The sequence below is a fragment of the Arvicanthis niloticus genome, chromosome 7, assembly GCF_011762505.2.
Source record: "Arvicanthis niloticus isolate mArvNil1 chromosome 7, mArvNil1.pat.X, whole genome shotgun sequence".
NCBI classification, from domain to species: domain Eukaryota; kingdom Metazoa; phylum Chordata; class Mammalia; order Rodentia; family Muridae; genus Arvicanthis; species Arvicanthis niloticus.
Window position 1 is genome coordinate 36,136,376 of NC_047664.1, and position 10,285 is coordinate 36,146,660.

At 41.9% G+C, this 10,285-nt stretch overlaps 1 non-coding gene across 1 annotated transcript; it reads right to left on the reverse strand.

The window, feature by feature from the left end:
- Positions 1-719: 719 nt before the first annotated feature.
- Positions 720-823, reverse strand: LOC117713268 (U6 spliceosomal RNA). Its single transcript, XR_004607432.1, has one exon. It is a non-coding gene; the product is annotated as a U6 spliceosomal RNA (small nuclear RNA).
- Between the last annotated feature and the right edge of the window lie 9,462 nt (positions 824-10,285).

The window sequence follows — 10,285 nt, forward strand, 5'->3', positions numbered from 1 at the left end:
CTCTACAATTTTCTCATATAAAGAATGTTTTATAAATAGAATCACACAGTGTATTGGTTATTTTTCTCATTTCTACAGCAAAATGTCTGACAAGAACAACTCAAGGATTGAAGGGTTTATTTTGGCCCCTGGTTCCAGGATACAGTTTATCACGGTGGCGGAGGGATGAGGTGGCTGGTCAAGTTAGAAGCCAGGAAGCAGAGAATTTAAACACTGGTCTCAGTTCATTCCCTCCTTTTAAAATGCTCTCTCTCTCTGTCTCTCTGTCTCTCTCTCTGTCTCTCTCTCTGTCTCTCTCTCTGTCTCTCTCTCTGTCTCTCTCTCTCTCTCTCTCTCTCTCTCTCTCTCTGTGTGTGTGTTTTGAAACAGGGTTTCTCTGTGTAGCACTGACTGTCCTGAACTTGTTCTGTAGACTAGACCTCAAATGCAAGAGGATGGCCCACTTCTGCCTCCTGAGTGCACATGCACCACTCTCGGCCACTCCCTCCTTTTTATTCATCCTGGTAACCTGGTCTCTAGTATGGTGCTGTGTTTGGGGTAACTCTTCCTATTTCAATCAACTCAGCCTAGAAACTTTCTCACAGACATGCCCAGAACTTAGTCTTTTCTAGGTGATTTGAGATCTTATAAAGTTGAAAAACAAGATTAACCACCATACAGAATATGTAGGCTTTTGAGATAGTGGGTTTTTAAAAAAAATTAGTTTCACCATAATTTTTTCAAATATAAAATGCTTTGTGAATTTGTGCTATCCTTGCACAGGGGCCATGCTAATCTCTTCATTGTTCCAATTTTAGTATATGTGTGGCCAGAGTGAGCATGCTTTCATTAAAAGAAAAGTTTTATTTTTAGTTTGTAGTGTGTATATGTCTGTCTGTCTGTCTGTCTGTCTGCATGCCATATGTGCACTAGTGCTAGAAGATGGCAGAAGAAGGTATCAGATCTAGAGCTGGAGTTACAAGCAGCTGTAAGCCATTCAGTGTGGGTACTAGGACTTGAACTCCAGTCCTCTGGAAAGATAATAGCAAGAGTTCTTAACTGCTGAGCTATCCCTCCAGGCATTTTCTGTTGTTTGTTTATGTGTGTGTATGGCTGGTAGTGTGTGTGGTGCTTGTGTGTATGTGGATGCATGCATGTTAAGGTTAATTTTCCCAAGTTGGCTCTTTCCTTCCATGATATGGGTCTTAGGGATCAAACGCAGATGGTCAAACTGGCAACAAGTGCTTTTACCTGCACAGCCACCTTTTCAGCCTAGATTTTTTTTCATTCAATATGAGTTTCTTGAAAACAAATAAAGATGCTACAAGTAGCAAACTTTTTTTTTTTTAACTAGGTAGTATCCATGGCATAGATTTACCAGTGTGTTTAAAGCGCATCCATTAAAGGACATGTAGGAGGTGGTTTCCCAGTCAGCCTATTATAAATGAAGCCTCTGTGAAACGCACAAAGAATTTTTGTCTGATTACTAAGTTTATTTCTCTAGGATAGCTGCCCAAGACCTCAGGTCCTGAGTATTGGTTAACTGTTGAGTTGTATAAGAAACCGTCATATTTTTCTCCATGGTGACTTTTCGTGCAGCATCCACACTGACAATGTATACTTATGGACAATCCTTGCCAGCCAGTAGTACTGCCATTCATTCTTACTTTAGCAGTTCTGACGAGTGAGGTTTTATTTTGGTTTTGCTATGCAGCTCCCTAATGACCAGCAATGCCGAATATCCTTTCATATGTTAGCTTGTCATTTGTGTGTTGCATTTAGAAAAATGTCTGTTCATGTCTTCTGCCAATGTTCCAATTGATTTGATGTTTGTTTGTTTGTCTTTTATTTTTCTGAGACAAGGTCTGATTGTGTAATCCAGGCTAGTCTGGAACTTACTACAGTGTGCAAACTGGCCTCGAACTCACAATCCTGGCTCAGGCTTCTGAGTGGGGTTGCAAGCATGTGCCACCATATTTGGCTAGATGTTGGCGTTTTAACTGCTGAGTTTTGTGATCCCTTGTTGGGTGTATAGTTTACAGGTATTTTCTTCCAGTCTGTAATGTTTTCATTGTTGTCCTAGAGTTTTAAATTTTGATATGGCCCAGCTTACTACTTTTTCCTTTTATGAGTTGTATTTTTGGTGTTGAATCTAAAGACTTCTTGCCTAGCACTAGATTTCAAAGATTTCTCTTAGTTTTCTTTCTAAAGAGTATATATTTTTATATTTTACATTTAAGCCCTAAATCCATTTTGAGTTAATTGTTTATGTAATCCAAGTTTATTTGTCTATGGATAGTCAACTTCTTAGATACCATTTTTGAAAAGGCTATTTTTTCCCTCTACTGGATTACTTTGGCATCTGTCAAAAACTGATTGAGTATATTTATATAAGTCTATTTCTAAGCCAAGAACCTAATTGGAATTTTAATTCAAATATTGAACTTAGGTGAAAAGAATGTAAGAAATCAATCTATATAGAGACTGAATGAAGACTAACACGAGAAGCAGTTATCAAATAATCTAATGTTCTATGTAACTAAATATGACACTGTGAGGAATTGACTGTATCCTGATCATGAGCTCAGGGGAAGTGTGTGTGTGTGTGTGTGTGTGTGTGTGTGTGTGTGTTCACATATAGGAGTGAATATATATCATGAGTTCTGAGCAGGATATATTGAAACACTTTCTGACTGTGGAGTCAGGGAAACCGGCATTTATGCTGTGACTCCATCACTTATTACCTGACTCTGAGCAGGTAAACACATTAACTAGTATCTTGGAGCATCCCTTCACTTATTCAGTGGAGATCACATTAACTCCCCTCATAGAATTAGTTTGAGGTCCAATGAGATGGGTACCTACAAAGTGGTTGACATTAACTTGTTATTATTATTTTGTTATTTCATGTGTATGGGTGTTTTTTTTTTCCTGAAGCTATGTCTGTGTACCAACTGTGTGCCTGGTGTCCAAGGATGACAGAGGAGGACATTGGATTTCCTGGGACTGGAATTACTGATGTTTATGAACTACCATGAGGGTGCTGGGAACTTAAATCAGGTTCTCCAGAAGAGCAGCCAGTGCTTCAGCTCCTGACACTGTGTATAGTAACCATAGTAACCACAGTGTAGAAGGTCTAAGGAATAATTTGAAAGTTTTATCCCGTATTCTCTGTTAGCATCCTCTTGGGCATCTACAAGTAGATGTGTTATTCTTTCAACAAGGTAATACTCTCATGTGTGTGTGTGTGTGTGTGTGTGTGTGTGTGTATAGGAGAACTGGGTATTGAATCAAGGGACTTAGGTATTAAGCAGATACTCTACCACTGAGCTAGTTCCCAAACTACAGCTTTGACCCCTTGTTTCATAGAAATAGCAGAGATGCTACCATTATACACTATGGTTCAGTATCTTCTCTCCTAAGTATTAGCCTCTAGCATGTTCTTTGCAGGTCTGGGCATTTAACAATTTCTACTTAAAAAAAGAAACCCTGTTCCAAACAAAACAAAACAAAACAAAACATCTCTCTTTCAACTTTCTCTAGCTGAAAGAGAGTCACCAATGAGATTCATCATTGTCTTTCTCTGGATATCAACTTTTACTTAGAAAAGGGAGGTAGCTTAGTAGCCACCTTCTAATTGTGGTTTAGAAGGATCAACAAAAAACAACATGCAGAAATGGTAAATTTTTGCACACCATCCATAGATGCAGTGATCGTGGCTGAGCCTGAGTCAGCAATCCATGGCTCAGGCCAAAATCCTGCTCTGCCCTTCCCACTAGCCTGTGTCCTTGACCAGAGAGCCAAGAATAGTTTTTACATTTTAGAAAGGGGGGGGGAGGGAGGAAGAAATGCGGGAAGGAAGGGAAAAAAGGAAGAAGGAAAGGGAAGGGGAGAAGAAGGGAAGAAGGGAGGGAGAGATATGCTGTAGAGCTGTACATGGCTTACAAAGGTTAACATAGTTGCTGTCTAGTCCTTTATGGAAATACTTTGCTACACCTCATTGTAGAAGAGGCTCCAAAAGCAAAAGCTAGCCAAGTATGGTGGCATATTATTCTTTAGTCCCAGCACCGAGGAAACAGAGGCGGATAGATTTGTGTGTTTGAGGCCAGCCTGACCTACATAGCAAGGTCCAAGCCAGTGAGGGTTACATAGTGAGACCAACCAAAGAACACTATCTGGCTGGAGGTCACACAGTAAGAAGTTAGGAATCCATTCATTCATATAAAATGCAGATTGAGTTAATTCTGTATATACGAATATTTGCTTGTCAAATTATGAGGGCAGGATTCAACATTTTCAAAGTGGGTTATAAGGAATTTGCTCTGCAAACTCTATCATTTCCTTCTTCTCATTGTTGTTTGAGACAGGGGCTTTCATTCTGTAGCCCAGGCTGGCCTAGAACTCATTATGTAATCTGGCATTAAATTTGTGGCACTCTTTTGCCTCTACTTCCAAGTGCTAGGATTACAGGTGTGAGCTACTATGCCTGGTTGTAACTTTATTTTGTGAGATCAGTAGGTGCATTAGTTTATCAAGGCTCTGGATTCTCTCTCTCTTTTTCTCTCTCTCTCTCTCTCTCTCTCTCTCTCTCTCTCTCTCTCTCTCTCTCTCTCTCTCTCTCTCTCTCTCTTCCCTCCCCACCCCTGCCAGTGTCTCACTATGTAACCCTGGATGTTCTAGAACTCACTATGTAGACCAGACTGACCTCAAAATTCACAGAGATCATCTTCTGCCTTCTAAGTCTTGCAAATCATGGCCAGCATGCCAGCTTCCTGTTCTGTTTAGTTTCAAGACTAACTATATAATATCATGCCTCACAAACATGGGAATTCAGAAATCACAAGCTGAATTGGCTACCTCTTTGCCTAAGACAGAATCAGTCAGTTCCTCTGGGTCTTTGATGAAAACTAGAGACTAATTTCTGGATACATCCTACTTTGGGCCTTTAACGCCTAATTATATCCCAGGCCTTTGGGCTGAGAGTCAAAACGACTCTGGCTGAATATAATTCTGTGATTTTTCTGGAAAAGCAAAGGCCTCTCTATCACAGTAGCTGCCCCTTTGTGCCACATGTACCCTGATAAGGGAGGATGTACATCAGTTTATAGAAACTCACGTCAGGAATGTAGGACACAGGGAGACAGATGGAACAAACACAATGACCATCACCACCCAGAGACCTGCTGGGACAGGGCTATTCCTAGAGGTGCTGATGAAGCATTTGTCATAGTGAAAGAATGTAACTGTATGGAACCCAGACTGTACTTTATAACTAACACCACATTAAATCACAGAATTTCAGCATCATTCTCCTCTTGGGACCAGAGTAAGATGCTTAAATAAAACAATACCTGTTTCAGTGGGTTGGTTCAATGGTTCAATGACTAGATTAGCCATCTTTTGCCCCTGGATCTTTGTTTGAGCTGTGTCCTTTTTCTCTCCTTTCAAGTTTTATCCAGTGAGCATCTGTTTTGGGACAGTGTCCTCAGATTGCTCTGTAGCAGAGGGTGACCTTGAGCTCCTGATCCTCCTGCCTCCACTTTCTTTTTTCTTTTTGTTCTCCCTTTCTTTCTTTCTCTCTCTCTTTCTTTCTTTCTCTCTCTTTCTTTCTTTCTTTCTTTCTTTCTTTCTTTCTTTCTTTCTTTCTTTTCCAAGCCCTGGGTTAGATCAGGGTATAGTGACACATCCCTGTAATCCCAGCTCTTGGGGAGATAGAGGCAGAGGGATCAGAAGTTCAAAGTTATCCTTGATTTCATAGTAGATTTGAGGCCACTCTAGACTGCATGAGACTCCACCTAAAAGAGAAAAGAAAAGCAAAAAATAAAGAGAGAAAGAGAAAGAGAGAACCAGGTATGATTGCCTTTAATTTCTTCAAGGCAGAGGGCAGAGGGCAGAGGGCAGAGGGCAGAGGGCAGAGGGCAGAGGGCAGAGGGCAGAGGGCAGAGGGCAGAGGGCAGAGGGCAGAGGGCAGAGGGCAGAGGCACAGGGCACAGGACACAGGACACAGGGCAGAAGATAAAGACAAATTCAAAGCCAGCTTGGACAACATAACAGGTTCTAGACCAGTTGAGATTACATATAGATCCTCTGTCAAAACATAATACAAATTTAAAAAAAAGAAATAAAGAAGCAAGGAAGGAAGGATGGAAGGAAGAAAGGAAGGAAAGGAAGAAAGATTGAGCAAGTTTGTGTATGGTGCCTGGCTCCTTAGCTCACTCTAAACACTGGGAAACAGCCTGGCACACTCCAGAGAGGCACAGCAGGGCTGGAAATGGAATTGAGATTCTCTGACACTCTGGCAGTAAAATGTTTTCAAACCTCTAAAACATTTCTTAAACAATTTAATTTCTTCCTAGCAGAATTCCCTTGGCCTCCATCTCTTCTTTCTTGTCACCACGGCAGAGGTTAAGACTGTTTAGAGAATTATTTGATAACAGATGGGACCCTGGGCAGAGGGAAATATATCTACCTCTCAGGAGTAGAAGAAACATGTGCTGTTGGACCTTGGATTTAAATGAGCCAGCAAATCCCTGCAAATTCTCTTCCCTTGCTGGGTCCTGTCGCTTCACCTTCAGCAAAGGAGAAAGCCAGCCTGTGTCACCCATGATTTATGTCCCGCAGTTTGCTCTCTTTCCAGAGAACACTTAACACCCAGAGCAGAGTGGGAAGAAGTAACTTCAGGATGCCTGGCTGACAGATTTGGTGTCTGGGTGCTGGAGGAATCAAATAGGAGCTCTTTGCTCTGTTGAGGCTGAAAAGTTAAACAACAACAACAACAAACAAACAAACAAACAACCCCCCCTCCCAAAAAAAAAACCCCACAGGGTTGCCTATATAGGGAACAAGGGAGATTCTATTTGCCTCAGTTCTGCAAAAACAACTGGCTTCTGGACCAAGAGACCTGGATGCTTGATTCCTTCACTTACTAAGGGCCTGCTTTGAGAAGAGTCTTCTCTCACTGTGTGCCTCAGTTTCTCTAGCTGTCAAAGGTTAGCCTGGATGATCTGAGCTCCCTTTGTAACTGGCATGCCTGGAAGGAATGAAGACATTCTTAAACTGGATCTGGCACTCTGACTATCTGAGCTATTGAAACAAGCCACCCTAAGGTATTGAAATTGCTTCTGAAGGACGTCTGGGAGAAGGAAAGTTGCTGACCCTGGTGCCAACCAGAAGGTAACTGAAGTGCTGACAACTTTTTTGACCATCTTTCTTGCAGGAGACTTGGAGCCTGTGACAATGGAGGGGTAGGTCTGCCCCTTGACCAAGACTTCGTAAATATTCGTATCTTTTGCCCTCTCATCTTAGGACCCTTAAGATGGACTTGGAGGTTGCCTGATCTTTGTCTCTTTCCAATGGGGTCACAGTGAATAAGATAAGGTTTATTATTATTATTATTATTATTATTATTATTACTAATTGGGTACTTTAAATTTGCTTATCAAGGATGAGTGGCATGGGCCCTGACTTTAATTATGGTGACATTTTTAGCCTTAAGGATCTGTAGCTATCGGGCTTTGAACGGAGATGAGTGCTTCACACCTATGGGGAAGGAGAGGATTCCTACTCTCTACCTCCAATTGGTTGTGTGGTTTTGTGGGAAGCTCCTCCTTTCTCTGAGCTGCAAGTACACTATTGAGTCAGGGACTTTCTATCTCTTTCTTTCTTTTTTTTTTTTTTTTTTTTTTTTTTTTTTTTTTTTAGGTTTTTTTTTTTTGTTTGTTTGTTTGGTTGGTTTTGTTGTTTGGTTAGTTGGTTTGTTTTTGAGACAGGGTTTCTCTGTGTAGTCCTGGCTGTCCCAGAACTCAATCCATAGACCAGGCTGGTCGAGAACTCAGAGATCTGCCTGCCTCTGCCTCCCGAGTGCTGGGATTAAAGGCTTGCTTACCCCCTGCCACCCCCAGACCCCCCACCCTCCGTTTAGGAACCTTCTTTCTTGGCTTCCTGAGAGCTATAGCCAGGAGGAGACCATGATGCTGACACTGAGCCAGCACTCAAGAGCTAATGCTGGGGCTCCTGCTCCTGAGCTTTTGGTTCATAAGGGGGGGGGGGACGCTTGGTGCTCCTATCTCTGAGTTTCTGGCTTGTGGCCTGCACAGGGGGGGCAGGGTGTCCTAATGAGCGCTTGAAAGTCCTGGGCAGGAGGAAAGAGGAGCTATTTTCAGTGGGTTCTGGTTCTATTTGTAGCAGGCGAGTTGGCCCGGGCTGTAGGGAAGCTTGCTGCAGAGCAAACTGGGTGCTGAGAGGAGTGTGTTTCATTACACTGGGGAGAGGAGGAGAACCTGCCCCCCCCCGTCAGCCCCTCCCTCTTCTCCCCTCCTCAACTTCTTGCCAATTTCATTTCCTCTGCCTTTCCTGGGAGAGTTTAGAAGGGGCACCGGATCTTTGAAGGTAGATTTAGTTTGTGACATGAAGCATTCATCAAACTTACTAACCTAGTGGAGGCTGCCCAGTATTGATTCTCTCAGGCTCGAGTGAGATTTGTATTCCAGCTGGAACTGCAGTGTTTGTGAAAGCACGTGGTGGCTAAACTACCAAACCTCAGAGTCCTTTCATTTCCCCAGGGGTCCTAGTAAGGAGCTGCCATTTTCTCCCCAACTCTTGGCAACATGGCTAAACCAATTGTTTAACTTCCCTAGATCTCAGTTTATTAATTTGTGAAATGGGATGTAGGTGCCAGGGAGACATCTTGCTCTTGAGTCCTTTCCAGGGGAGAATCTGTGATTCTCTGATGCAGTCATCAAACAAATAAGGCCGATCCTTTAATGAGAGGACGGTGGGAAGGCCTGGCAGACTCCAGAGGATATGACATCCTACCCTGTCATTTACTGGATGGGAAAACTGAGGCTCTACTGGCGAGGTAGAATCTGCCTGTGAGTCAGCGAGCCAGGCCTTCTACCTTCCACAGTCTGTCAGTCTTCTCTGATGAGTTGCAGGTAGCTCTCTCCAGAGGACAACAGAAAGCACTAACTCACTTAACTCCTTCAACTCCTTCAACCTCCTGTTTTCCCGAAAAAAGCCACACACAGTAAAAAGGGGTACAGCTGTGCTTGATGCAAAAGCTTTATCACGAATATTTTGCAAAGCCCAGTTATTTGGGCTCCATATATATGCATTTTTGACACAATCTGCTTTTTACTATTATTGCCTTCTTTTTTTTCTTTAGGTTAAATTTTTGTTGTTGTTGTTTTGTTTTTCCATCTCCCTGCCTCTGCCCTTAAGTGCTGAGATTACAGGTTTTTGACACCACATTTAGAGGGTTTTTGTTGTTGTTGTTGTTACAGTCTCATAGATTTTCTGATCCTCTCTGTCTACCTTCCAGATGCTGGGCTAGGAGTGTGCTACTGCACCCAGCTTAGACTTTCTTTTCTTATGATACTTTTACTTATTTTTTGAGACAGGGTTTCATGTTGCCCAGTGCCCAGTACTCACTATGTACTTGTGGTTAGCTTGAAATCCTGAGCCTTCTGCCTCTTACCTCCAAATGTTGGGGTTACATTAGCCACTACTATTGGCAGATCATTTTAATATTTTTTCTCTTTTAAAATGACAATTAAAAACTGTAGATATTTCTGAGATATAACATGTTTTTTTTTTTTAATATGTCTGAACACCGGGAAATGAGTAAATTTTTTTTTTTTTTTTTTTTTTTTTTTTTTTTTGGTTTTTCAAGACAGGGTTTCTCTGTGTAGCCCTGGCTGTCCTGGCACTCACTCTGTAGACCAGGCTGGCCTCGAACTCAGAAATCCGCCTGCCTCTGCCTCCCAAGTGCTGGGATTAAAGTCGTGTGCCACCACCACCTGGCGGGAAATGAGTAAATTAATGTTTTGTATATGTATTATCTCAAGTCCCTGTATGTGAGGACACTTGTAAACCTGCCCTCTTACATAATACATTGTTAAAATATAGTATGCACTCTAACTATACAATAGTATGCTTTGTAACTAGAATTCCTTTTGTCTAATACCTTGTGTCCTTTGACACAACAGTTTCCCAGTCTGCCTCATTCTCAACCTCTTGTGACTACCATTCTACTCAGTTCCTTTAGGATCGACTCTTTTTAGATTCCATGTATACATGAGTGTATTCTCTACTTATCTGCATCTGGTTTATTTCACTTAGCGCAATATTCTCCAAGTCATCTATCTTATTGGAAGTAATGGGGTTTTCTTGTTTTTTGAGCTGAACAGCATTCCACTGTATATAGACCACATTTTCTTTATCAATTCATCTACTGTTGGGATCTCCACATGCTTTCTCTCCACTGCTTGGCTATGGTGAATGATGTTGCAATGACTACAAATTGTAG